At 42.7% G+C, this 5,639-nt stretch overlaps 1 protein-coding gene across 1 annotated transcript in view; it reads right to left on the reverse strand.

Moving 5' to 3' along the window:
• Stau2 (staufen double-stranded RNA binding protein 2) overlaps positions 1-410 on the reverse strand; it is a 292,336-nt gene extending 291,926 nt beyond the window's left edge. The window contains exon 1 of the mRNA XM_029474163.1: positions 324-410. The gene's annotated coding sequence lies outside the window, so the exon portion shown is untranslated. The remainder of the gene's footprint in view (positions 1-323) is intronic.
• Positions 411-5,639: the final 5,229 nt, after the last annotated feature.

A 5,639-nucleotide genomic window follows, 5' to 3' on the forward strand; every position in this document is an offset into this window, starting at 1 on the left:
TCTCTCTCTCTCTCTCTCTCTCTCTCTCTCTCTCTCTCTCTCTCTCCACCCCTCTCCGCCTCCCTTCGCGGTCGAGCGGCCATTGTTCGCCACGCCATTCCCGCCCCCTGGCGGCTTCTGGGACCCCCGCATCCCGGGGCGCTGCGGGGCTGGGGCCTGGGGTCTCGGGCCGCGCCGGGGCCGGGCCCGGGAGCTGCTGCAGGAGCACGCTGAGGGCGCCCGGCCCGCAGCTGCGAAGGTGCTCCAGCACCGGCGGCTCAGCCTCTCCCGCACCCGCTGCCCCTGGGCTCTCTAGCAGCCTGTCCCCGGCGCTCTGCTCCTACCTTTCCCGGCTCGCTGACTGCCCGCCTCTGCCTAGCTGGGGACGCGCGACCATCCCGCGTCCGTTCCACTGCGGTGCGACGTAGGATTCGGCGGATCCTGCACCTTTCTAGACTGGAGGAGGAAGAAGGGGGAGGAGGGTAGCAAGCAGCGCGAGCGAGCCCCCATCACCTGCTCCACGGCCCACATCATTCATCAGGAAAAAATGAATAATAGATATATTAAAGTTGAGTGCCCGTACAAAAAAAAAAAAAAAAGAAATCTTTAGAGTCAAAAAATGAGGATCGTCTTAAAAGTGTCCTAGATCCTTGGTTTTTGAAGAGTGCTAGAAAACTCAAATTACCTGTTCTTTTGTCCTTGTTTAGATATGGGTTAGGTATGGCCAGATAATGTCAGCCTAGTTAAGACCAATGGATTTTAAATAAGTGGCACCAAAAATCATATGAAAAAGAAGTCTAGGAATAGAACTATTAGTGTGTTCTGACTGGCATTATTCTTCCTGGGGGTTCCTTGGTATGGCTGGTCTGCCTGGGATATGTCTGAGAGCCCTGTGATTTCAGTCATATTTTAAAACCAACTCTACAAATGAGGCAGTATTTGTGGATCCATTACCTTATACACTGATTTACAGTTTTTAAAGAGACAAAAACGTGATACTGTATGTATAGGCGCGATACCTGTAAAGCTCTCTAGCTAGAGCCTGGGGTGGTAGTTTCTGGTGATACAGTGTAGACAAGCTCTTCGTTTGTCTCTCATGTTTCCCATGTGCCTTTCTCACTTTTCACTTCCACTGGTTTTCTCAAATGTGTGGATTCCTTCTTAAATGGGGACCACTCCTTGATTAATGGTTTCTAGCTACTTAGGCCTCATTCAGGTTTTCAGTGATACAAACGACTATATACCCTTCACATCAGGGAAACGACTGTTCTTTCCACAAGTTCATTCCCTCTGCCTTCAATCTATCCTCTCTTCACTCAATGAACAGATTATGAAAAAAAATTTAAAAGCATTCAGAAAATGCCTCCCGGGGAAGTTAATTCCTTCCAGCAGACCACACTCTTCTCTTGATGCCCTCTTCTGTGACATTGCAAGTCTATTATATTGTTTGTTTTCTCGCCTGTCTTCTTCTGCCAAACACTGCATTGTTGTGCGGCTGGCTCTGTCTCATTCATCTCTGTAGTCCCAGCATTCAACAGCAAGTGGGTGGACACTAAGTGGTTTTGAAATAAATTGATGTCTCTATATACTTGGAAGTGACTCTGAAGTGGTCAGAAAGTGTATTTTCTTATATTCCGATTGTTGAAGTTAACTGAAAACTTTATCTCTGCTGTAACTTTCTCTCCTAACATACTTTAAACCCCAATCAGACTAGGGTTTTGTTTTGTTTTGTTTTTAATATTTTAAAGGAGATTTTTTTTCTAAAGCTTGAATCTGTACTTTCAACTGATCAACATAACTAAGTCGGTACATGAAATTACTTTTGTGTAGGGAGCGGAGGAAGACCAAATAACTGTGTGCAGCTGAATGACTCCAGGCTCAGACCCACGGGAGGGTAACCCCCTCCCCAAAGGATGAGGCTCAGAGAAATGTCAAAGCCTTCCTCTGATCCATGGGTATATACTGATAGTGTATTCGAAAAATGTCCACCATTGTTGCCCCAAGTCCCCTCTCATATTTATGTCCTGAACACTACCCACCCCCATGCAGAGACTGCATCTATCAGGATCCAGCTGCACTCCATAAACCATGCCTCCTTACTTCTCTGTATGCCGTAATCTCACCCTTCAGGTCAACTCTGCTATAGTAGACATGTTTAGCTTCCAGGAAGCTGCTGTCTTCCCACTGGAAAGCAGAATCTGTATGACCCCAGCTTTTTGTCCATGCCTCTATGTATGTATGTATGTATGTCTTGTCTTCATTCCCTGCCACTCCAGTTAGGTCTAGAGCACTGGCTGCTCAAGTGTAATGGCTTGAGTTTAGATCTCCAGCAGATACTTTTTTTAAAAACCAGAGATTCCCACATATCCCATACAGCACTTACTGGTCAGACATAGACAGGCAGAGTCTTATTTTGTTGACTGAGTAGACCAAAAGAGCAAGTTCCAGGTTTAGTGAGAGAGCCTGTCTCAACGCATAGGAGAGATGCAATAGAGGATGCAATATTGTCCTTCTCTAGTCTGCATGTGCCCACACACACATACAGTACTAACATATTCAACCATGAAAAAAAAAAAAAAAACCAATGCCTTCAAATTTGCCATAACCAGATTTGAGCAGTTCAGGTAGGGTGGACTCATAATCACAAGTAGTGTCTCTCCCAGTCTTCTCTCTTTTTTTTTTCTTTTTGCTGTTTTTTTATTAGATATTTTTTCATTTACAATTCAAATGCTAACCCGAAAGTCACCTATACCCTGCCCCTGCCCTGTTCCCCAATCCACCCACTCCCATTTCCTGGCCCTGGCATCCCCCTGTACTGGGGTATATGATCTTCACAAGACCAAGGGCCTCTCCTCCCATTGATGGCCAACTAGGCCATCCTCTGCTACCTATGCAACTAGAGACACAGCTCTGGGGGGTACTGGCTAGTTCATATTGTTGTTCCACCTATAGGATTGCAGACCCCTTTAGCTCCTTGGGTATTTTCTCGAGCTCCTTCTTTAGGAGCCCTGTGTTCCATCCAATAGATGACTATAAGTGTCTACTTCTGTATTTGCCAGCCACTGGCATAGCATCACAAGATATAGCTATATCACATGAAAAGTTGAAACAGCAGCATCAATAACACCACCACCAACAACAACAATTTATACCATCGTTTTCAGAACACCCCCCCCTTCCTTTATCTAGAGCTCCAGGCAGGGTGGAGAGCCAACCAATCAGAGGGGTTTTGCAGTATGTTGCTTAGTAATTTCGTCACACAGATGGTTTTTAGTGTGGGAGTCAACCCTCTTGCTTATTGATGCTATGTGGCGCTAGGCTTATCTACTATGGATTTAGAATGAGGTTCCACAGCTCAGCAGGCTCCTGCAGAACCAGCTTCTCTATTTCAAGAAGAGACTGTGTGTCTTTGAGAGCTGTTCAGGTTTTATTCTGTCCTGCCTGGCCTTCCAGCAATTTTGTAAGCACACAGTTTCCTACATTGGATCCTGTTCTGCTTTGACTAACACCGAAGTCGATCTTATTTTCTGCAATTGATCCCTGTCCAATGTGCCTTTCATCCAATTTGGAGATATTAGTGGCATACTTTCTCCACAAAATTTCCACTTACTTCCAACTACCCTGTACTATTTCCTAGAGAAGCTGAGTTATTATACCGCCCATTTTCAACGTCTTTTAATTTTGTCTAAACGTACACATTATATCTCAAATGTACTCTAAGATTTGGACTTTGTCTTATTTACATTCATAAGACTGATAATAATTTCTTCACTAATTTTGTTTCTTAAAATGTTACTTTTCACAGAAAATAGTTTTCTTAAATAAAGTATTACCTTAAAAAATAAAAGATATAGCTATATTAAGGTCCTGTCAGAAAAATCTTGCTGGCATATGCAATAGTGTCTGGGTTTGGTGGTTGTATATGAGATGGATCCCTGGGTGGGACAGTCTCTGGAAGGTCCTTTATTTCAACTCAGCTCTGAAACTGGTGTTTGTAACTCCTTCCATGGATATTTTGTTCCCCATTCTAGGAAGGAACGAGGTATCCACACTTTGGTCTTCCTTTTTCTTGGGTTTCATGTGTTTTGCAAATTATATCTTGGGTAGTCTAAGATTCTGGGTTAATATCCAATTATTAGTGAGTGCATATCATGTGTGTTCTTTTGTGATTGGCTTACCTCACTCAGGATGATATCCTCCAGATGCATCCATTTGCCTAAGAATTTAATGAATTCATTGTTTTTAATTGCTGGGTAGTACTCCATGGTATAAATGGATCATCACATTTTCTGTATCCATTCCTCGGTTGATGGATATCTGGGCTCTTTCTAGCTTCTTGCTATTATAAATAAGGATGCTATGAACATAGTGGAGCAGGTGCCCTTATTACAAGTTGAAGCATTTTCTGGGTATATACCCAGGAGAGGTATTCCTGGGTCTACTGGTAGTACTATGTCCAATTTTCTGAGGAATCACCAGACTGATTTCCAGAGTAGTTGTACCAGTTTGCAATCCCACCAAAAATGGAGGAATGTTCCTCTTTCTCCACATTCTCACTGGCATCTGCTGTCGCCTGAATTTTTGATCCTAGCCATTCTGATTGGTGTGAGGTGAAATCTCGGTTGTTTTGATTTGCATTTCCCTGATTAATATGGATGTTGAACATGTTTTCAGGTGCTTCTCAGCCATTCGGTATTCCTCAGTTGAGAATTCTTTGTTTAGTTCTGTACGCCATTTTTGATAAGGTTATTTGATTTTCTGGAGTCCAGCTTCTTGAGCTCTTTGTATATATGGGCTATTAGCCCCCATCTGATTTAGAATTGGTAAAGATCCTCTCTCAATCTGTTGGTGGCCTTTTTTTCTTATGGACAAGTGTCTTTTGCTTTATAGAACCTTTGCAGTTTTATGAGGTCTCATTTGTCAATTCTCAACCTTAAAGCACAAGCCATTGAAGTTCTGTTTAGAAATTTTTCCCCTGTGCCCATATCTTCCAGGATTTTCCCCACTTTTTCCTCTATAAGTTTCAGTGTCTCTGGTTTTATGTGGAGTTCCTTGATCCACTTAGACTTAAGCTTTGTACAAGGAGATGAGAATGGATCATTTCACATTCTTCTACATGATAACCGCCAGTTTTACCAGCACCATTTGTTGAAAATGCTGTCTTTTTTCCACTGGATGGTTTTACTTCCCTTGTCAAAGATCAAGTGACCATAGTTGTGTGGGTTCATCTCTGAGACTTCAATTCTGTTCCATTGATCTACCTCTCTATCACTGTACCAGTACCATGCAGTTTTTATCACAATTGCTCTGTAGTACAACTTGAGGTCAGGCATGGTGATTCCACCAGAGGTTCTTTTATTGTGGAGAATAGTTTTTGCAATCCTAAGATTTCTGTTATTCCAATTGAATTTGCAAATTGCTCTTTCTAACTCTGTGAAGAATTGAGTTGGAATTTTGATGGGGACTGCATTGAATCTGTAGATTGCTTTCGGCAAGATAGCCATTTTGACTATTATTACTGCCAATCAATGAGCATGGGAGATCTTTCCATCTTCTGAGATCTTAGATTTCTTTCTTCAGAGACTTGAAGTTCTTATCATACAGATCTTTCACTTCCTTAGTTAGATCGACACCAAGGTGTTTAATATTATTTGTGATTA

The sequence above is a fragment of the Mus caroli genome, chromosome 1, assembly GCF_900094665.2.
Source record: "Mus caroli chromosome 1, CAROLI_EIJ_v1.1, whole genome shotgun sequence".
NCBI classification, from domain to species: Eukaryota; Metazoa; Chordata; class Mammalia; order Rodentia; family Muridae; genus Mus; species Mus caroli.